The following is a 23,335-nucleotide window of genomic DNA, read 5'->3' on the forward strand; positions in this document are numbered from 1 at the left end:
TGAACGTGTTCGCCACACACCGCGATCCACAGAAATTTTTGCGAGCATTACGAGGCGACAATCGATCATAACACGTTTATATGATCTGGAAAAAGCGTAAAGACGCGTATCGTGAAGAAGCGAAATGGGCAATCGATTACCATAATACAACGATTCCGGTGCATTCGACGGACATTCGGGTGTATATCGACGAACGAAGCGTGATCTAAAAGATAAAGAATCGATTGGATTAATGTATACGCGATAAACTAAAGATTCCATGAAATTTTGCCATATCGCTTCTTTTTTGAGCCCGGAAATTTATAGGAATGAGGTAAAAAATCTGTTATGTATAAAAAAAAAAACACTCAATCGTATAAACGCGCAATCTTTTAATCGGATGTGAATTTTGTTCGTTATTTTCTATTTAATGTTTGTGTGCGCGAATCCGCAACACAAAACGAGCTAAAATTTGCGATTGTTCATTCAACGCGATATTCTTTTAATCAATATCGATTTCTCTCCGCTCCTACGTGAAAACATTCGATCGGTACAAAAATTCCAATACCATCAAATGAACATCGCGATCGGCAAAATTAGACTTTATCCGCTGAATATAGTTCAACTATAATTCCGCTCGCCGGAATTATCACGCGCACTAACAATCGTGGCGGAATTCTCGCAGCGATTCGTGCGCTACTGTCCGGCGCGATAACCCGCCGCTATAAATTAAGACAGATAGATCCGAAGGCGCGCGTATCGAGAAACCGAATGGACGATAGATTATCATAATACGGTGATTCTGGTGCATACTGCGGCGTGCGCCCCGGCTCGCGTAAAACGCGAATTCATGTACGGTACATGAGCACGCGATTCAAGCCGTCACGATATTTGCCGTCCTCGCTTATATGTACCGATAACCTGCGCCGAAAGACGCGTGGTGTGCAAGCCACCGCGGATTTCCGTCCAAACGACCCTTATTTAGCATGCAACCGGCGTCCCGCAAAAGGTAAAAGCGATTAAATAAAACAATGTGCATTTCCGAGACGAGACGCGGTGCAATTCGAAATACCAGGTTTTGCAAAGACTCGTATGAACTTCTCAACTATAATTCGCATGCGGTGAACATTATTCTTACACAGTAAAACCAAGCAGCGTAATCAAGAAACTCTGTTTTCTGAATAAAATTATTGCAACAATAAAAAACTATAAAACTGTGTGAAGGAGATAAGACCGTTTATTCATGAAATATGTAACAGAATTTTGTGTCACAAGTAACAGGGAGATTTCCAAGTTTTGCGAGAGAAGAGTTGGGAGAAAAAGAGTGAAACGCGTTTCCGCACGAGGAATGCGCAACGCATGAAACGTCGAATGAAATTTTCGAGGGTTTCCGCGTTTTATCGGGTCCGATTTCTGCCGGGAAATCGGCGCAGCGGAACGAGAGTAGCAAATGCAATTCTTAACGTTACGCGGAAATCGTGTGGCGCTGACGCTGAAGTGTACAACTTCCGGTATGGCTTTCTCGACGATGAAGTTGTCAAGGCGACGTCATCGCGGCTTCGCTGGTGGGAAAAATATTCTTGATTTCTTGAGCGTTTTTCGATAAAACCGGCTTAAATTCAAGATTCGCGTTTTGTATCTATCTCGAAAATTTAACATCTGTTTTGAATTAGAAAATTCTTCGTTTTTTTTTATATCTTTATGTGTTTAGCCTTCAGCAGTTTTATAATCTATTATTATTATTGAGAACATAAATAAAACAGATATTTTATATCTCTCCACACAATTAATAGTGTTTAACTACTGAGTTGTTTGCAAGTAAAATTTTATTGTTTCTTAATTAATAAAAAGCACTTTAGAGATGTAACCATATTTACATTTACACGTACGCAAAGTTAAACGAGCGGTTTTATTACAAGTTTTCCTCAATACTACACTTAGAGTATTATAAAGCTTCACTTCACTCAATTTATACGAGAAAAGTAAACTCTGTGATGGTCGTAAAAACAATCTCGATAAACAGCCCATTCACTAAAGAAGAATTCCCTCGCCCTCGTTTTCTCCTTCGCGCTCGGCCCTCGGAACATTCGAGCAGGAATGGTGTAATAAATCACCGGATTTTTTCCAATAACTGCTTGCACATCGATAAGAAATGGAATAAAATTCCGCTTGAGAAAGTGCGCGGACAAAATTAATATCCCGCGTATTAATAAATTTTTCTCCATCGAACAAATTTCGTTCGGCGACTAGTATTGCGAAACTCGTTTCTCGCGTAGGAATTTTACGCTGTTCGCTTTTCCGGAAAGGGTGAGAGGAAAGAACGACTTCATTGTCGCGAATATTGTACAATGGAATAAAAAATCTACGCAATTCGTTGAAATATTTTATAAATTATATAAAAAAAGACAAATAGATAAAAAAATATCACATCGACTGTGCATTGGTAGACGTTTCAATCGCAATCGAGAAATTGCGATATTTCTGGAATATATTCTTTCCGTTCGTTTTTTCCCTTCTTTTTTTTATCGCCGCTCGTAAATCGACGACGTCACTGTCAGAAAACACGATGTCGTTCGTGAATTATTTAATGCTTCAATCGAATCGCCGCCGTCGGGAAAAAAAGAACGGCACGACGCGATGAAATCGACGAGGCCAACGACGATCTCCGACAATCTTTTTGACCATCGCGGTATCTAATTGCATTCATTCTTGCGCTTACTTTCCACAAAATTCCAACGTCTCATCCGTCACATTCGCGAACAATTTTCTCTCTCTCTTTTGAACAAGCGAGAATCTCTTACGATCGCTTATTCATAAGATTTCTTTGCAAACAAAATTTCAAATGCACTGTTATTCTTTGCAAAAAAATGATAAAAAATTAAAAATTGTGTAATATTTTTATAAATAAAACTACTCGCGTGATTTCTCATTTTTGTGTGTGTTATATGTCTGTGTCAAATCTTTATTTATCATCTAATCATTGTTTCTTTATGAAATGATGAAAAAAAAAACTCGTACTCATAAACGTGATTCGATCAATAGTGAAATTTATGATATTATCAGAAAAACTTCTGTACGACTGCCTTTTCTGGAGAAATACGCCATAATAGCGTACCATCTTCTTCTCTCTTACTCTTACACTCTCTCGCGCGAGATAAAAAAACGACGATTCTCGACGTCACTGACGAAAATTGCGATTTCCTCGCTCGGGAAAATGTCTTCCGCCTGATTTCGCGGGGAAATGCGAGCAACGCGACGTGTAACGCGCGCGAGACGAATCCGTGCGCATCGGGAGATTGAATTCCTTGTGGAATAAGTAATCCCGAGACGGACAAAGAGAAAGTCTGGATTGTGTAGGGGGAGGGGAGAGGAGAAGGAGAGAAACGGCAAAAGGGAATAGTCGTTTCATAAGCGATGCTGCTGCCTCGAAATCGCACAGACGAACGAGCGCGCCAGCTCGTTCTCTCGCTTCTTTAGTCGCCTCCTCGTTCACGTGCGCCATTAAAAGCATTTACGTTTGTATATTAAATCGAGTATCGCTGCGAGTGCGAAAACGAAATTTCACAAGATAAGCGTGCGCGTTTGCGTGAATTTTGAGGACTCGAATTAGCTCGGAAAATGAATAATTTCGCAAATAATAGAGAAGAAGAGAAAAACATCGGAAGACGAGCGAGAGGAAGGCCGCCGATAGTAGTGTAAAATATTGTGCTGACTCAAGTTTAATCAGAAGAAACCAAATGAGCTTCGAATCAACCTTTAGCAGCAGCTTAGCGAAAGGGTTTCTTCTCACCCTATTTCTTTCTAAGGAGAAGATACTGAGGATACTGTTTCCTACAGATCCGCAGATCATTTCATCAAAAACGGTTTGAGCCAAGTTTGCAAGTTTGGAGAATTACGATCGACCTATCTTTAGTTTGTGCATTTATTGACAACAAAAAAAAACAAAAAAACAAAAAAAAATGAAACGAGACCTTTCTTCTTACAATTCGATTAATTATTATCGATACGTTCGTTTCTATATAAATTCATTTTTACATAGCGGTTATTAAATAAAAATGAAAAGATTTGTTATCTCTTTTTTTATATCATTATTAAGAATTATTATTTTAACATTTTACAAAAATTGAAAAAACAATAAATACCAAAGAATCGATGTAACACTTTCATATTTGTAAAATGTTTGTTTGCCAATATAAGGTTTATGCGAAAAAAAATCAACAAATAAATTTGAAAGAACTTTAATCCCCTTGTTTTATCTGCAATGCATAACCGTAATCAGACAGTGAAATAAATCTTTTTAATGCGCGAGAAAATAACGACGCCGGAATGTGATGCATTTGTTGTAAGCAAACTCGACACACGCATACTATCATCTCTCTCTTGTTCCTAATTGCGCGTCATAAATATCGGCGTCGAACTTCCGCGCGGCTGATTTAAGCAAATTAATTCGCGGTGTAGTGCGCGAGCTCGCGGAAATTAGCATTTTGATGATTCCGGTTTTAAATGTCCATAATTGATTAATCATCGCTAATGCGAAGCGTCGGTTCGCGCGTACGAGAGTCGTTATTTCTTTTTATGTAAACTTTGCTGACAATAATGCAGTAACAGAATCTGTTTATTCGACTGATTATGAGCAAAACAAAATAACTCGTTGATTGGTGGTTTTTTTTATTTCCAAATAAAAAACAAATATTCTCATAAAGACGTTAATTGCGATCGCGATTTATCTCTTAATCGTTCTCGCAATAACGGAACTTTTTTTGTTGAATATTCTTTATTTTATGCGTTAAACCTAACGCATTATACGTATGCAAAAATATATAAAATGACACTTTTGTATCATTAAATTTCGAATCGCATGCAAATTTAAAATTCGATTTATCAAAAAAATCATTATACAAAAAAGTATTATATACGTTTATGGCTTTGCAATAAAAACACACAAGAGTAAAAACGTTAAAGGCAAAGCTGTAACTTTTTTCAAATTTAATTGTGAATATTCTTGTTAAAACAATATTAATATTCCGATAAAAACCAAAAGTTTCGATGAAATATCACAAAAAAGTCAGCAGTCAAATATACAGACATTACCGTGATCACATCTGCGTATATAAGTACACAGTTTTGAATACACTGCAAATGTTATTTAAGCAGCAAATGTCACGCGTCGAGTTATGAGATATCATTTCGATGCAACCCGGTGGCGCTAACTCGGCGAACACAACTTTGAGAAACATTTATGCGACAAATTATCAGCGAATATCCACGGCATTTCGACTTCGCGTGCGCGCACGCACTGCAAAAAAAATTTATACTTTACAAATAAACCAACAGATAAAGTCGGGAAGAAAGAGAAAGAGAGAGAGAGAGAAGAAAGCGCGCCTTCTTCTTGCCGCTAGTAATTCGCGGGTATTCACTTTCAAGAGTATACCAGGGCTTATCCGGTGGACACAAGATCCTTTCCGCGAGAAGCCGACGCGGAAAACTTTTACCCTTAATCGTGCCGTATCTCGCGCGACTACTTTCACGAGCGTGCAACAAATCGGCTTTAAGGTGTACACCATTATAAAACAGACTTCGTGCTGTATCCAGCTTGCGTGCACTCACCCTCTTTTCTATCTATCTATCTATCTATCTCTCTCTCTTCTTCTTCTTCTTTTCTCGAATTCCTTCTTGATCTTTCTCTGTGACTTTCAAAATATAAAGCGGTTGAAGTATGTGAAAATAAGATTGCAGATATTACGCTTGTCAAGAGGAGATTGCTGTCGCTAACTGCGGATCTTAATCGAGCAGAAGACGACGACATCTGCTCACGAATGAACAGAGCGACGAGCGAGCAAGATCGAGAGATAAGGTAAAATTATTACATATCCAGTTTTACCCGGTTTTACTTAGTTTTTATTCAAATAGTTTTATCTTCGTGCTTTCGCGGGCTTTATAATTTTCCAATTTACGCTCACGTTCTTATCATCCCTGTTCTGTTAATTACGATTAAGTTGGAACATTGCGGTCAATCAAATAATTAATTTGATTGACTATATGTAGTTCTTATTGCTTTGCAGCGATTATCAGTTTTTCGCAGTATGTTTTATACATAAGTGTTGTATACGACGACGCAATTGCATAGCTAAGGTGTACGTATCTTTTGATTCTTTGTTTATGCGCTGGAAATAGATGAATATATATACGTGTGCTACTCTCTCTCTTCTGCTGTAAACACGAAATATATGAGGATCTTGAATTCACTTGAAAAAAAAAAGAAATAGACACTGCGTAAAAGTAGTCCGCTTCAAGGAGAAATTAGTTTTGTCAGGTTCTCTATCTCCGACAATGCTTATATTGCAGCTGCATTCGCAAAACTGATATGAAACGCGTGTACAGCAGAGTTCAAGATGGCGCAGAGAGGAAAAGGCAAAATACAGTTTGCCGTTGTGCGGAATGAATTCTAACTGAAATACCCGCTTGTTTAAACGAAAATTAACGGGATGTCCGCCGTTCGCGATATTAATTGCCGATAATACACGATTTATTGTTTAATGATTCCGCGCGAGAATGTATCGCGATCGCGCCAGTTGTGCGAATTTAGATCTTCGACACCATTCTACGTGACTAATACACGTGATTTTCACGGGCGACCGCGCTATTTTCAACGTCGTTTTCTGGTCCGACGGATTTATGCGAGTGCGTAATGTTAATCGACGCGAGACAATTTTTTTGAAAAAGACAATCTCTCTTGATTCAAATGTTGTCAACAAAAGCATTTGTATATTTTTTATTGGAAATACATCGCACTTGTTTTAAGCAGAAAATTTATTCATCCAAAATTCTATTTTTATTTACATCAGTTTTTAATTTAGTTAAAATTATTTGTTTTTGCACGTGTTTTTTATTTTGAAGAAGTCTTAAATAAAATTTTTTTAAATAACGTACGCTACTAATCGTTAACACGATGCGATACTGAAGAAGAATACATGATGTGCGAAAAAATGCAAGTTTTACATGCAGCTCTTTCCCGTGTACCATATTTTTAAATGACGTTATTCAGACACGTTTTCTCTCAAGTATGACCTACTTCCAGTGGTCAAGATTTGAAAGCCCTTCATTTCCAGGTTGTACCGCGAGTGTATTTAAGGAATTTTAGCCGCGCAGAAAATGTTATCAAAATACGCGTTTTTCCGCTCGTGATGTTTCACTCGAGAGCATATTTAATTCTGTAGCACTGCAACCTATACCTTATTACAAACAAAGCTTGAACATTTTTTTCTGTTTACAACAATACAATGTGTGTATTTAGATATATTTCCTTTTGTATTTTTAATAAACGTATACTCGATAGTATAATTTGTTGTAAAATACATAGTGCGTTTTATAAGAATAAGAAAGTCTAATAATTTAGGAGAAACAAAGCGCAGCTACATATTTTTTGTAAATATAATAATATAATTTTTACATTAAAAAAGTGCATATTATCTAATGCTGATGTAATAACATTTAAAAAATTTTGCCTTATATTAGAGCGAGCGAGTAAGAAGAGAGCTGTTTACAATATAAACGGCGCCAAAAAAAAGTTGAAGAAAATTTCGAAAGAATGTAAGAATGTAAGGGTAAACAAATAAAGGCGCGTGCGAACTTGCAAGTTATAAATCGTAGATTTCGCGCACGAACGTCACGATAAAGCTGTGTAGTTTCCGAGCCTCGCGAAATTTTAAGGGCTTAATTGGCCGCGCCATGTTTCACGAGAGACGAACAGCTTGTTTCTCATTAACACTGATTACTGACGTCCGACCTCGTTGATTTCGGCCGCTGATCGCGTTCACTGAATCATTGGTCGGCTAATTTGAAATTAGTTTCGAAAACGCGTCATCGTTGCATTTTGATCGGAAGTTACATGCGATACAAATTAAACATTGATTTTAAATACCTAGCACAACACAAACGCGCGTGCACAATAACTACGTACACGCTAGTATTGTTTTTATTTTCACGTGTAATGTCAGTGAACATAATCTGTCACCGCGATGAGAGCTAGTATATACGTCTTACAAACCATATAATACACATTACAGAAATGTCAGAAATAACGCATGAAAATCAAAATAAAAAAATAGTGAGAGAGAGAAGTGAAAAAACAACACGTGACTTAAGTCACGTGTTGTTTTTTCTCTCCTCCCTGTCACGTGAGTTTACTTTAGTTACATTTTTAAAGACACGCGCAACAAAGTCGCGCTCGAACGGCGCGAGGTAGTACTGTGCCTTTTGATTCATACAACATGAAGCGCGAGAAACACATCCAAGAAACGTCCAATCAGCGTCGAGAAAGGCGGCAACAATCAAGATCGATAGAATCGAGTATGATTATTTACACACGCTTTTTCTGGTAGAAACTAGTACAACACAGGCGCGCGCTATTATTGTTTTTATTTTAACACGTAGTGTCAGTGAACTTAACCTGTCACCGCAATGACAGCTAACATATACGTCTTACAATCAATATAATACACATGATGTACATATGAGAAATGTCAGAAATAACGCATGAAAATCAAACTCGAAAAATAAAAGAAAAAGAGGATAATGAAAAAATAACACGTTACTACAGTCACGTGACAAGGAAAAGTAGAAAAACATAATGTGACTAAAGTCACGTGACAAGAAAAAGAGTAAAAAAGAGTATATTATATATAATACATATAATACAATATATAAAGTATATTATAAATATATAATAAGTTATATGTATATAATATATACTATTTAATGTTATATATAATATAAATTACAGTCACGTTACTTTAATCACGTTTTTAATTTTCTCCACGTATATGACAAACTGTCAAAATCACTTTTCTGTCATTATTTACTCTCTCGATCTTACCGATTCGATTCGACTCGACTCGACTCGACTCGATCAATCAATCAACTAATCGGTAACGCGGAAAGGAGGCAACAATAGATGCTATACATTTGACTCAAAAACGCGCACTTTGCAGTACACATGGATTTTTTTATGAGGGACAACAGATATATAAGTATTTTTAAACATGTCAGCGAGTTTTAAATTTATGTATATTTTATACAGATTTTCTTCTAAGATATGATATGTTTGTACTATTGAGTTTTGAACAAGTTACTGCGTTAGAATTTTGAAATTTTGTCTTAAAAAACGTAGAAAATGCTTACGAGAGAACGAGCAACACGAACAAAGTTTTCGCGCGCTATGTGACGGCCTATTGTAATCGTCATCGATTTCGCGACATGAAACTTTTGAAGCTACGCATTTTGTGAGATATTTCTCACCGGAAACTCCAAAAGTCGAGTTCCGCTGCGCATTCGATTGTCGCTTCAAAATCGGATTTACATAATTTCCTGGATTTTTCAGTACGGGCGTCTATCGTTGCAACATTGCTGAGGTTTGATTCTTAAATAGTGTATTTGAATGGTTTTCGTATAACAGAAAACAACATCAAATGTGAGTAAAGTTGTCAAATATAAGAGATTCATTTTAAAAAAGTTAAAGTTCTAACGTAGAACAAGTTTCTTTTGTATAAAAGCCGATTGTGTCACAAAAAAATCATTACTTAAGTACCTTGAAAATTTAATCAGATGTCTTTTTATTGTTCTCTATCTTCTCAATGTAATTTTATATATTATTATATTTTAACGATTTTGAGAGTTTATTTTGTACATCAAAAACGAGGTGCCACACAGATAAGTTTGCCTACGACGACAGAACGATGTACAAAAAGAGAGATAGTGAAGAGCGATTAAAATAGTGTAAGGTGCGGCACAAAAGAGATTTTCTAATCCAAAGAGTAGAGAATAGAGTCCGATATTAAATATTTGCAACGTGCTTCGGCTCAAAATCATCCTAAACTCGTAGGCCTATTGCTCTATGCGTTATTCACGTTATTGTGTAAACATTCTATTATTATTGCTACTTGAATTTAAATTATCATCGACGCGCGCCCTACCACTTGCGCCTTCGTAATCTCCCTCAGATACACCAAATCTTTCTCTCTCTCTCGCAACCTCGTCTGTAGCGCTATAGAGGTCGCAATAAATCGATACCCGTTCCAATAACGATTGACAACGCGACCACAGCCGCGTAACACGCATCGGCCCCGATTTAAATGACAAAGGGGATTAATCGTCTGACTCGTCCGAGTTTTCATCACACTCGATACGTCCCCGCGTGTTTGCAGTTTGCTCAACCACCATGGCCGCGCCGATCATCTTTTTCATTTTCAAAATCGACTCGGTGCTTCCATCGTTCGATTTTTCTAGTTCTCTTCGTGATCAGATACACATGCCTTGTTTTTTCGAATTTTCTTCTGTAGTTTGACGCAGGAACACATCTTCCTTGTTTTTCTTCGCGTTCTCTTTTGTCGTACTTTTTGACGAACTCTCGCAAACAGCTCGTCATCGCTATCGTGGCCAATCGATCGCTGCTTCGAGAGATAAACGCGACCGGTTCTGTCGATGTCGGACCGCTGCTCTTTCGCGATCTATCACCCTCAGCGGGCGCCGTAAAATTTGACAAAAACAACATTTCTGATGATGATTGCGACAATGTTAAAGGAATTACTTTAGTGTTCGTAACAGTCACAGCGTTTTCGTAGATATATCAGTATTATTTGTTACTCAGTTATTACTACTTATACTTACTTTCTATTATAATAGAAATAATACAATATTGTTATATCAACTTATGAAATATAAAAGTTTTGTGTATTTATATTAAAATTCTGACACAATTATAATTGTTACGGATAATTGTTTTATTATTGTAGCGTATCCACATTTATGTTATATTAGCTAATACTTTATTTTTTAGATAATTTTCTCCAATAAATTCCTTTAAAAACATGTGTAAATGCTCTCAAATACATATTACTACGTTGCACATTTTTCTGATGTTAGCAGATTGGAGTGCAACATCGTAGCAATATGTTAAACTTTGCAAATTTGCGTTACACTAAAACATTCTCAACTCCACTTCTTTCGTGTATAAAAATCTCATCCCGCTAATTGTCTCTTTTGACATCTTAATCTTTTTCTTGATTCTTTCAGTAGACAAATTGCAAATAAACGTAAAAATATAAAATTTAGTAAAACTTAAAAGATTGACAATTTTCCGACAAGATACACGTTCAAGATTACCGAGTAGAATCATAATCAAAACGCGTCTTCGTATCGTGCTCTTCAGGATTTGCGCGGCGATCTTTGTGAGCGGAAATCTCAAAACATTATCACGGTTACGTAGTACACGAGCGAATTTCTCAAACACGGCGATCAACTTAAGTTGCTTCTGCGTGCGCGCGCGCGCGCGCACGCTCGGCAAATAATTTTACCCCGACGGTTGTCTATAGAAGAGAGGACAAAGTTACTTCCTGGTGGGCTGCGGCAGTTTCACCGACCGACCGGCGGGCTTCTTCCGCACGAAAAGTTCATTCGAATCGAGTCGGGCGTTATTCAGACAGATAGAGTTTCGTCGAACCGCGAATATATTCGTCGGCGCGCGGAATATTTAGATCCTTTCCTTCGAGTTTCATTTTCCCGGTCTCCCGCTCACGACGCGTCGGCGTTTGTATTTTCCTATCCCACTGATCCGACGACGCATACCACGTTTATTTTACCGCAAATTAACACCATTATTACTCGCAACAGTAACTCGCGTTAAGCGAGAGCCGCGATTATCGGACCGTGAATTTTATTATGCAAGAGCAAGAAGAAAAATTTCACTCGACTATATTGTATAAATATTATCGTTAACGCGACGTGGATGAATAAATATCAATATAAAACGCAATTTCTTAAGATATCAAACATGTTTACAATCTGTTTATTATAGCACAATAACTTTCTAATTAGATCTCTTATGTTTCATCTTTTTATCTCTTATTTATTATTATATGTATAATAAATTTATTATTGCAAATGGCGCGAAGTCGAGGAGAAAATTCACGTTTAAATCGGCCGCAATTTGGGCTGCGAAGTTGAGTCTCTAAAATATATAACCGACTTCTCGACCAGCGGTCATTTCGAGAGGCACGGAGGAACTCTGAAATTCCCGGTAGAACCGCGAACCTCGAGCGGGAAGAGCTGCGGCGTACCACCGGTTCGATCCTGGGATACAGTTTGCCTCAACGAGCTACTCGTGTTGTAATCAAAACAGTTTGACATTGACCGTCGCGTGCAATAGTTCAGCTGTCGTAAAATACTTGGAGCAAAAAAATAGCGTTATAATCACTGTCAATATACATACATGTATGATATACAATACTTGTTATATTTATGTTCAGAAAATATTTACAGTCTCTAAAGTACGGGATAAAAAAAAATCTCTAGATGTATGTTCATTCTTCAACCAAAGTAATCATCTCGAAATCGCGGTTTATTGTAGTGACCGAAGCGCAAGACAATCGCAATCCAGCTCATTCTAAACAAAATAAAAGAACAATATTATTGTACATCACAAAACGACGCGGGTCAAGAAGTCGGTTAGAGATCAGAACTTTATTGTTAATAAGTACGAACTCATATTGCTGCTAGAAAAATTCCAGCAATGTATCTAGTCAGCTTTACGATCTTTCGTCGAGAGGATTTTGACTTTATTACGAACAAGTCAAACAATATCGCCGTAATTCGTGTGTCATAACTTTAAGGGAGATTGATCCCTTGCCTCGTCACAGCAAACTCATTTTCCGAGATTCTTGGCAAAGACACGCAGGCTAGTTGCCGGTTGTGTTTTTCGCATCAACAAATTGCATTATAGAGCGTCGATGAGCTCACAAGAAGAGCGTGCTACTTTCCTTGCCGTGGCGTCTCTTTAAACGGCGGCGGGTTACATTGGCCGCGAACAAATCGATTTTCCGCTTCCGCTCGCTATCAGTGTCACCCAGGCTGGAAGGCATTCGCGAATAATATTAACCTTAGCCGCGTTCTATCGGAAAGTATTGGCCTCTTCTCTCGGCCATGTCTGATAATAGAAACTGATATCGAAATAATTATACAGTAACTATCTTCGCAACTTCTCGCATTGAAAAATACCAAAACTCAAATTTGTGGGACTTTCCCGACGATTCTTTTTGTACATCGCGCATGTCAACATTTGCGATTAGATAATGACTTTTTTACTTTTTTATTTTTTAAAAACTTGTTTTGTTTAAATATTATACATATATATGTGTATATATACATGTTATACATATATATGTATATGAAATTTTCTGCATCATTTTCTTTATTCAGAAAGAAAATTCTTAAAAACTTGTTTGACTTCTATATCGATTGTCTCACGCGTTTCTGTAGTATAAGTATACATATACATGTACTGTACTCTTTGATTCTTGGTACGACCTAGATTTTTTTTATCAGAAGTCGCCATTGTAGCTGGATCGCGTTCTTTTATGTTGGCATTTAATTGTTCCCCGTTAATTGACGTCCTCTCTGTTCTCTCTAAACCGAGCGGACTCATTATCGGCCCTATCGCTGGTAAGGTTGACATTATTATTACTGCTTAACGATCGCGTTGAGTTTCGCATAATAAAACAATGGTGTTAAATTTCACTATTTTGCTTTTCTCTCACGCTTCTCTACATCAAGTTGTAATTCTGCCTGAATTAACATCTTGAAAGATGTATACGAAATAATAGTTTTCAAAATAAAAATTAAATAGAGAGATTTACGTAGATTTTTGCTGAAGTCACGTTGACAATCGCGTTCACTTGATAAACAGACATGAAAAGTGCTTGAAAGAAAATGACAAGACGCTTATTCTTTGCATTATGTGCGCCATTAATTGCGTATAATTCTCTCCTCGCGCGTAATTTTATGAGAGAAATTTGTAAGAAAAATATATTAATTCATTTTTTCATTATTTCGCATCCCCTTCCGGCCTACTTTTATTGGCAATCGTCACTTGAAGAATAGTTACAAGATCTTAATGTTAACGCAATAACCCTTGTAATCTCTGCGAAAATTACGAGAATCGAATAGCTCGCGTATAAAGAGAAAAATTTTCCGTCTACAAAAGTGTGTATTATTGACAAATTCACTTGATTTGTTTAAATAGTGCATATTGGAGAATAGTATATTGGAGCATAGTTGGAGCATAGTATATTGGAGAAAACAAGAAAGCAAATCTATGTATCTTATCTGTTTTCTCGTCAGTTTTCATTCGAATGAGCATTTCAATATGGAGCTGTAAAACTGAGTGACACGCAGTTTAACTAGTCGCGTGTATAACTACACGCGCTTGTAACAAGTGATTTTGTCGATTCTGCTTACTCTAACATCATTAAACTCGATCGAAGCAAACGGGAATACACATTTGCATCGCATTTGCATTAATAATCGTATGCACGGCGTTTCCCGAGAAGCATGCGATTATAAAACTCAGTACTAATTGTAATAAAGATTAAGTGGCGATTGATAAATCCAAAACGATGCATAAGATAGTAGCATGACATTGTTGTTGTCGTTGACAAATTTAATTCTTTAGAAAAACAAATGTCAAACGCTGGCTTATTATTGCATGTAGTTTATGTGATAGCTCACCAAAGCAGACGCTCTCAGTGATTTAAGATAATGCATTAGCTCACACTTCAAGTGTTGAAAAATTTACAGGTTGAGCTTTGTGAATTGCTGTTTCATTTATCTTTTTTTATTCACTAGATATGGCTTCTGTGCGATTTCTATTTATTTCCGAACTTAAAAAAATGAAAGAAATTTTTAAGCAACATAATATAAGTCATCGATTCTGTAAATGTGCTTTGGCGAGCTGCCACACACTACGTAAGACAATGAGCTGGTTTAAGTGTTATTTTTTTAAAAGAATAAAATCTTATCAACAACAACAGCATGTAATACTATTGTCGCTATTTATGCGTCATTTCGGATACTTATCAATTACTTCACGTACATATATTTTGATATGAGCTGAATTTTTGATGCAACATTTACGCGCGAAATAATTTTAATATTAGTTTAATCAGTGTATTTCTATGCATTAGTAAAAATATTTGTTATCTCGATTTATACGTTTTATAAATGTTTTTTAATGTAATATATAATTTAAAGTTGAGCGTGTTAGTACTTTAATTACTTAATGTCATTTTGCAAATTTAGAAAGTTTTAAATTCTATTTTATTATTATTTGTCACATTTTGATAGAATATTATTATGTGATTACATAATAATACTGTATCTTTATGAACATATAAATATTTGTAAAATAAATAATATTTAATTCAAAAGTTTATCCTGGAAAATTTTTACAATCAACTTATAAATAATATTTTTTTAAAATGCTTCAGTTGCAAAATAACTTCAGAGATACACAAATATTTGAAGTCAAAATAACGGCAAGAATAACCGCTACAACGCGACGTCTCATGCGAGGTAACATGATATAACATTAAAACTACGATCCCGTTGTCGTGATGTAAGGATACCGCGGCTGTGCAACAATGCGCATAATAGCCTCGTGCGATGCACAAGATCTCTCATGTGAAATATAACCACCAGAGAATTCAAGCCTTCGTACAACCGTAAATCTGTGGAATAAATTTTGTACCTGACGAAGTTGATATTCTTTCCTTTCTCACTGTTTCTTTTTCGAAAATTGTATCGCGTATCTATACTTCTCGTTCCGTACAAACAAATCAAATCAAATGATGTTCCGACCATGTCGGACAGTTTGACCAACTCAATATGTTTGATTTTGCCGTAGGTATTTCGTGAAAGGATTGATACTAATTTCAACTAGCGTAACTTGCCTACCCCAATCAGTTACGGTGTACATTATGAAATTTGCTCCGTCTAAACAGACCGTCACACTACTGCGTTGTGTATAGCGTATCTCTATTATTTATTCCGTGAAGTCATATTGTAATATTCTCGAACCAATATAACCTCAGTTTGAATTTTGCGTTGTTCAGACCTACGATAAAACAAACATATGAAAAGTCTACAAAAGCAACATCAAAACCCGAAAGACCAATTGTTCAAACGACAAAGTCGATGTTTCGTTTGTTGCACATTTTGTGCGACTTGTTTTGTACATCAAACTGACCTGGGTTTCACGTCTTATATAAATTCGTATGCGACGGATTTCGTCTGTCATCGCGCGGACCGAACAGTCGGAACAAAGTACACACGAGTCGTATATCATTAATACGTGCGACAAAATTCGCGCCATATTGTCCTCGTGAAACTTACGTGTCATTGGTCCGAGCGTTTCGCGGACTTATATGTAAATTCGCGCGTGCAGCGGGGACTTTATCTGTCACGCGCGCGTACGGAACGGACAGTCGAAGCGAGTTTACAACGCGTTGTATTATTACGCGAGTAAGTGTGTAAAGGAGTTAGTGTGTAAAGTTAAGGCACACACCGAGAGATGCATTACGAGGTTAATCCGCGGTTATATGCCGGAGCCAAAGGGGAGTTTTGCTGTCCAATCGCTTCCGTGGCACCGCCATTCCGATTCTGGAGTTTTGGAGAAATCGGGTCCCGGAAACCTCCCTAGGGCGATGCATAGGGATTGCCATTTCAGCGCTTCTGTCGGAGCGCTAAAGCGGCCGTCTTCGTGCGGCCGAAACTTTTCACGCGGTCATGTTCAATTCGGTCAATCCGCGCGGTTTCTTATACGTACATACACGTATATATTGGGTCATTAAGTATAAAACTTGACAAATACATATATGTGTGTGTGTGTAAATATTGTTCAATATAATACGCGCCTGTAGAGAGAACGAGCCATTAAAGCAACACACGATACGCCTAATGCGAATTGAGCAATACAATAATGACGCACTTAACTCTCGTAAGAGAAACATAGTGAGTTTTGCAATATACTTACAAACATATGCGTTGAACATATGTTGTTGAACTTTCGAATAGAAAATTGAAACTTTTTCTTTATCGTATTTTATTCTTTCGCCCTTTCTTTTTTTCCTACAACTTAAAACATAACAAAATTTTTTAAATCTTCTCGGCGAGATACTTTCTTTGTTAAGTAGACTTAGTCAATGCCACATATATTAAGTTAAATTAAAATTATAATTAACATAACGTGTATCGTACATGTCAATGCGCACAAAAAGAGCAACTCGTCTAACAAGATGCTTAGATATCTGATATTTTGAAAACTATCTTGCATTCTCGGCTTCTTATTCAAAGAAAATAACGAGCACATCGCGTAAGACGACACGAGTATCGATATAATCACGTGCATTATTCGCGCCCAGGAACTTATTTGCTTGTGCAAGGCCCGTATGTATGAGTGTGCTTTCGTATTGGAGGCTTTTCATCTATATTCAGTGATCGAACGACAAACACGAAAAGGCGAAAGATATTTTTAAGTCGCGCAAAGACGAATAAAGTCTAGAGACGTCGCGAGCACATCTTCAAAGAAATCTACATCCCATCGGTTCCACATTCAGCAGAATTTTTCTCTCTATATCTTCTATTTCTTTTCTCCCTCTCTCTCTCTCTCTCTCTCTTTCTCATTCATTCGTATTCTCTGGTTTTTTCATTTATGTATTGTCTCTATCTTTACGGTACATTCACGGCGAGGTATGACTTGCTATTATCGACAAATGTTTTAATGATAGTCTTTGACAAGACAGTTTCAAGCCAGTCTTCCAAGCACATGGATGAAGAGAAGAGAAATTATCATTTTGTTCTGTTTGTAAATTAAGATGTAATTCAATTTAATAACATAAATGAATATCGAGAGAACGTGTAAGAAAGAGAGAGAGAGAGAGAGAGAGAGAGAGAGAGAGAGAGAGAGAGAGAGAGAGTTCAAGAAATTATATAAGAGTATTTGTAATCGACGCATATAAAGTGTTTAATATTTTGTTTATTTTTGAACAGAATATAATTGTAGTGAAGGAATGCATACTTTAGACGCAAACATTTGCCTCAAGGCTGTTCGTTTTAATTTTAGACTTTCGGTTGCGCGAGAGCATGCGCTATAACGTAATTATGTCTGGAATCGTCTTTTAGAGTCTTCTTCTTGTTATTACAGTTTCGCGGATATAATTGCGGGATAAATCTTGGGCGAAAAATAGAGAGAAATGAATTAATAGCGGCAATTAAAGCAAGATGTGTATGCATCTGTAAAGATGTCAAGAAAGAGCGAAGAGAAAACTTCGCACCGAAAGAAACCTCGAATGGAAAATAGATCGCATTCATTTCTAAACTACTCGGGATGTCCATTTCTGTCGTCCAGAGACAAATTCAGGCTATAATAGTCCATAAATTTCCGACCTACTTTAAGCTTTCTTACTACAACGAAAATCTCGAGTGTAAAATTGTTTTCTTTCCAAATTGTCTTATCCGAGAATGTCCGTCGATATTTTTAGCAATATTTAGGTGAATAATATATGATAGATTTCAGAACAAGCAGTATTATATTAAAAAATGTCTACGAATAGAATATGTTTCGCGTATATTTTCTGCCTGAAGAGAAAACACACGTATTACGAAAATTATAATACAAATAACACACATATTACGAATTATAAATATGTGTTACATTAAAAGAGAAAAAATATGACGTTTATAACGTTGTGCAATATTTCTGCGCAAAAGTGTTGGAAAACACTCCAGCACTGTGAAAATGCATACATTAAAAGGAATATACACAGACTCGGTAAGTCAAAGTAGATAAAAAAAAAAAAAGGATGAACAAGATATATAGAAACATGCTATTGCAAACGGGTCGCGAAATGGAATATAGATCATACGAAGCTTACCTCTTTTCTCCGAAGAGAACAGCTCTGTATCGCGAGCAACATTTGCTCGCTTCGTGCACTTCCGAGTTAGCACAGCTTCCGGAAAGTTCCACTTTTCTCGTTTTCTCGGCGATTGCTGAATATGGATGAAACACACTCGTACTCAATCTCAAGATATCCCGCTGCAGTTTGTGATTGTATCTCTTGTTTATCTGCCATTTTTTCTCTTTCTTTTTTTTGAGAGAAACGTTTGAAAATCGAGTAACATTGGAACGATTACGGACATTCAAAAACCTATCAATCGCGGTCACAAGCGCTAATTACTAGTTCACAATTCATCGCTCGATGTTTTGTTCGATACTTTGCATCTTCAGCTTTTTAAAGTGCAAACAATTATCAAAAGTGTCGAATAAAGTAAATCGGGCATTTATCGTGCATCAATAATTAGCATACGCGATTGATAGCTTTTTACGCTCATAATTATCGTAGCTTGCGTCGCGTCGGAATGGAGTACAGTTGCGAGTACAGTTGCGCTGAGTGTTTTGAGTTCTCGTAGTAGCGTTATTTGCCGCGTACGCTATCGCTCGTGTTACGAAAATTTGTATTTAATAACAATGTCAAGAACAAAAAGTATCGAAACTGTAAACACGTAGAGTGATAATAATCATTAGGCGCAAGTGGAATTAATCGAAACTTGGTGATATCGTTATGTGTGTAACTGAACATTCGACGACACTGATGTAGCAAAGCTGTCAATCGGAGAAGAAACTTCGCAAAGAACCAACATCTTCGAATAGTTGAGTATACTTTTTTTTTTATTTTTAATTATAGTGAGTAGATTTCTATTATTGTAGTAGACAATCTGTGCTCTGGTATTTTTTATCGCGTATTTAACGTACCATTCAACTCAATATCGTATTTTTTAGACAATTTCTGGTGTAGTACAGAGTTCAGTAGGTTGCGCGTGTATTTGGCGTGAAACACGACCGCGTCGTCTCTCGGTAGTGTTACATCTCTTGTATCTATAGCTATAAATAATAATCGAACTGAATCGTAAGCGAAAACGCGGCTCGATAGGGTAGTTGAAAGCTATGTATTAGACATTGTTGTACAATCGAGACATTCGGTGAATCGAAGTCGCGCAAGCAAAAGCTGCAGTTTATCTTTTTCCAATGTCCATCATGCTTTCTCAGATCGCTTTTATTTCCTTTTCATTGTTTATGTCATTATTCGAGACGAATCGTTACGATCCTAATATCATGTACATAGATTAGAGATAAAATAACAAAACATTTGGAGCCATAAGATTTCTCTTTATTTATTTATTTGTTTATTTTTTGTCTCGTTTTTATCATTTTCTCTTAACATCTCGATTGGTTTAGTAGTTTTGATGTTTGGAAAAAAGTTTTGGAGAATTTCTGGAGCTCTCAAATGTATTATGTCGACGTCCATCCATTTTGACGTATATCTCGAAGAATTATAATCTCGCTCTTTTTCCTCAGTTTTTTATCGAATAACGGAATAACAGAAGGAAAGAGGAGAGAGAGAGAGAGAGAGAGAGAGAGAGAGAGAGAGAGAGAGAGAGAGAGAGAGATTATGCTGAGACAAACCCAGCCGAAAGCATTCGATGTGCGCGAGCGTGCAGTTAAGTTTACTGTTGGATATACACGGGTCCCTGCACCAAACGCGCTGTTCTGCCCGATTAAGCCGAATGCATTGTTACAAAGTCGCTTTGCGTTACCGAGTTGCCGCTCCGTTGTTTGCCGGAAGTGCTGCCTAGATTCTCTACCAATGTTTCACGTACACACGCTTTTGACTACTTTATTAATGACATTAAAATTTTTCAGATACAAAAAGAATAATGTTGAAAAAAGATTATCGCCGCAATATTTTGACTACTTATAAGACATGTAAAATCTTTTATTACTTCTGTATATTTTTTCCAAAGTATAGTTACTTTCGAAATTATTGCCTTGAAATTGATCTTCTGTACTTGCAGGAATATTTCTTATTTACAAATTTGATAATAATCAAAACTTACGTTTTAAATGTTCTTAATCAAATCATGGATTAATAGGTTTTTATCAGTTTACTGTCGAAGATTTAAATAATGTTTTTATTTTACAGATTGACTATGCGTTAGTTGCTTTAGTCTGCCAAGCAATTCGGTGAGTATTTTTTCTACGTTTTCTACTATTTATTACAATAAAACGCGAATTTGAACAATTTTGCGATTTAATATTCTGATACTGCACGATCGCGATTTTCTATCATAATTTATCAGGATTTAGTATTGTGTACATTCTGTGACAGTTAATTTATATATAATCGATATAGAATCGAGACTATTGATGAGAGAAGGGGAGTTGGTATATCGATAACCACAACGTGATCGAGGTAATGTGTGATCTTGGTTACGTTATGTATCGATGAAGTCTATGTATGGCTCTCTCGCACACATGCAAATACATTAGGCGCTGGCTATCCATTGCTGGCTTAGACAACTGTCGAATAACGCGTTACTAGTCAATCTGACGCGCGCAGCGGTTTCCAAACTGTCCCGTAAATTAATTACGCCAATTTCATTAGACTTGTGTTTGCATGCGAGAGAAATATTTGAATAAAATATATAAAAACTACTAGAGCTCTTCTTTTGTAATAATTTTTTTTTTAATCAAAATTTGAGCATAACAAATAACACGACATTTACAAGTTTATTTTTTTTTATTTATCAGGTTTTTTACACTTAAAAATAGCGTAAACGCAAATAATGTTAAACATTTATTTAACGAAGAGTTACATTTGAAAAGCGTTACAGACAGAAAAATCGCACTCTTATCAATTTATTTCGTCGGTGTTTATTCCCGTATGTATGTGTGTGTGTGTGCATACTTAACGATTTTTCGTAAAACGATGAAAGAACGCAATTAACCTTTGACTGAACGTCGTTAACTTGCCTGCAACGCGCTATTGCAGAAAAAGCTGCGCAGTCACGATATGTAGGCGCCGAGGAGATAATCACGAAGACGCTCAAGTGCGACAAAAAAACGCGAGGAAGATGAAGTGCGATGCGACGAATCGTCGTCGGGGGGAGGAAAAGGGTGGATTTTTGCTGCTGATTTTAGTTGGAATTCGCATTACCACAGGCGGTTCACAGAGGTTCCCCCTCGCAAAAGTGCCGTTTCGTGTTTTCCGGAAGCGGCGAAACTCCAGGCGCCAGTAATTCGCTGTAGTCGCGCTAATTAGAGTCTTCTGGCGGACGGCGATTAATAAAAACTCACAATCGTTACAAGCAACAAATGCGCGATGATCGCGACTGATCTTCGATCGTATTAATGCAAATGCAGATTATATGCACGTATCGCACAAAATCAGTTTAGTAAATTCTCTGTGTAATTGGAATCCCAGTAATTGTACTACAATATTTGTTTAAGTTATAAAAAATTGTGCAAAAAAATTTGCAAAAGTTTAAAAAAACTATGTAGAGATCATAAAAATGTGTTAAGTGTATAGAGTGAAAAGTGTGACAAGCAATTTCAGTATGAATCAACTTTTGATTATTGCCGAGATTAATTCTTGTCGATATAATAAAGCGGCGCATATAAAGAGATATAATATATACAATATATACACACGCGTCTCGAAGCGTGTATAGATATAATGACTTTATTACCAGCATCTCTTTGGAGAAACCGTATGTCAAACCATGAATCCCGCTTAACGTAATACACGAGCGATAATTTTATCTCAGGCCGAAATTTGAATCACAAGAGGTGCCTGGAGAATCGATTGCCCCACTCGCTTTTCTCCAGACACGCGATACGACGATAGTTGTATCCGAGTTACGCTAGTTCTTCCGTCGCGTCTTCGGATTCCTTTTTCGTATCCTTCTCGTCCGATACGCATACTATAAGATTTATAGGAGTAAATCAAATAAGTTTGTTACTCATATAAAATAAACTCATCTGGCGAGTTCTATATTGAGACTTACGAAAATGCGATGATATATTATTGTACATATACCGAAGAGGTGATATTGTACATAGTTTTTGTCGTAAAAAAATAATAGCTCTGCTTGTTATAAATTTATCAAGTTTTGTGAGAAGATATTCGATCATAGATTTTTAAGCGCAAAGTTTTGGGATTTTGCTCGTTAACCGCGCGGCTATAAAACCTACGTTTAACGATTAAGAATCGCGAAAGAGCTATTATTCGTGAGTTTCTTCCTCTTATCGTTTTAACAGAGAGAAAGTTATGCCACTTATATAAACGATACTCAGGAAAGAAGGGATATCGTTCAATAGTAGTTTTCGTAATGTAACTTAAAACGATGAGGTCTCTCTTTCGTTCGTTATAATTGACTTTCGTGTCCAATATTGAGCGTCTACAAAGATAGTTTTCATTTAAGATATCTAAACTATCTTAATCGTAATTGAAATAGACAGATATCAAATAACAATCATCGCAGTTTATCTGTACAAATTATCGGAACTATTAAACGTAGGGTGTGTTCGGTTTTATAGTTATTTAATCCTTTTTATGTCTTCTCTTGCGAAGAGAAACATTTTTCTAACACGTAATAATTTTTATTCAAAGCACGAAAACGATTGTTTTTT

The sequence above is a fragment of the Pseudomyrmex gracilis genome, unplaced genomic scaffold (assembly GCF_002006095.1).
Source record: "Pseudomyrmex gracilis isolate BER0280 unplaced genomic scaffold, ASM200609v1 scaffold_6, whole genome shotgun sequence".
NCBI classification, from domain to species: Eukaryota; Metazoa; Arthropoda; class Insecta; order Hymenoptera; family Formicidae; genus Pseudomyrmex; species Pseudomyrmex gracilis.